The sequence below is a fragment of the Echinops telfairi genome, unplaced genomic scaffold, assembly GCF_000313985.2.
Source record: "Echinops telfairi isolate 266 unplaced genomic scaffold, ASM31398v2 ScPeMD7_3533;HRSCAF=4204_0, whole genome shotgun sequence".
NCBI lineage: Eukaryota > Metazoa > Chordata > Mammalia > Afrosoricida > Tenrecidae > Echinops > Echinops telfairi.
In genome coordinates, this window is record NW_022107431.1 from 38,292,770 (window position 1) to 38,293,990 (window position 1,221).

The following is a 1,221-nucleotide window of genomic DNA, read 5'->3' on the forward strand; positions in this document are numbered from 1 at the left end:
GGGAATGGGGCCGTCCCTTCCACAATACATTTTTTTAACTGCAAAAGGAAGTTTATTGTTTCCATTTGGTCTCCGGCTTGGGGGAGGGGCTCCAGGGCAGTGGCGCTGTGGCTGCCGTTGGGGCAGGTTCGGGCAGAGGGGCTAGGGTTGGCAGGGGGGAGGCAGAGGGGTCCCTCGCAGGTGGCTTGGAGCCTCAGGTTCCTAAGTTGTGTTTGAGGGTGAGCCTCTCGAAGAGATACTCGCCCAGCCCGGCCTGGGGTATGGCTAGCTGTGAAGGTTGGTCAGTGGTCGCCCATCTTCTTGAGGAGTTTCACCTCCTTGTCCCGGAAATGGTTCTCCAGAAAGTCACAGAGATGGGGGTCAGCTTGAGTGGACCCCACGGCATGCAGGTCCAGAAGGGCCTGGTTGAGTTTTTACTCCAGGGCTAGGGCAGCTTCCATGACATCCAGGGTCCTACCCCACTCATCATGGGGTGGCTTCTGCACATCCTGGGAGAGGGCGCGGTCACCGCGCTGGTGCTGCAGCTTCAAGAGACGCGCTCGGCCCCCTCGCGCTTCTCCTTTGCCAGCTGGCAAAAGAAGTGTCCCATGACACCTACTTCCAAGACCACAGAGAAGTAAGTGTAAGAGGCCCGCAGATGCAGGTTGACCAGACGGTGGAGGCCGGCCTCTGCGTCGGCGAAATAATTCTGATGGACCTGAGAGCTCAGCTCATGATGGGTTGGTTTGGAGGTCACCACACACAAAATAAAAGTGTTCGCTGGTCCTTCAATAAGAGGGGATGGCCAAGATGGTCCCGAAGTTACTTCCGGAAAGGAAACTGGAGAGTGGCGGAAGGTTGGAGGAAGAGAGTCACTGGATCTGTTCTGCTCAAACACTGTTGAAGCAAGACACAGATCCATGGGACCACAGGTGGAGCTTAGCCTCCACAATACACTTTTAATGGCCTTCCTTGTATTTAAATAAAAAGTATGATTGAGAAAACAAACATCTGAGAAAATGAAAATAATCCTAATCTTCATTTTTCAGATTCTCCAAGATGAAGTATGCAATGTGACCTTTAAATATCAAGAAGTTTGCATAACCTAATGTTTGTCACTACAAAGCCTGAGTATATTATAATTCATATCAAGTTCCTAGCTGGTTTCTTATTTTATGTAGGACTTAATGCATAAATGTTACGGGTCTGATAATTCTCTCATTAGAAGAGGACACAAAGAGA

The 1,221-nt window shown here is 50.5% G+C and overlaps 1 pseudogene; it reads right to left on the reverse strand.

The window, feature by feature from the left end:
• Window positions 1-193: 193 nt before the first annotated feature.
• On the reverse strand, window positions 194-901 carry LOC101653649 (annotated as a pseudogene).
• Window positions 902-1,221: the final 320 nt, after the last annotated feature.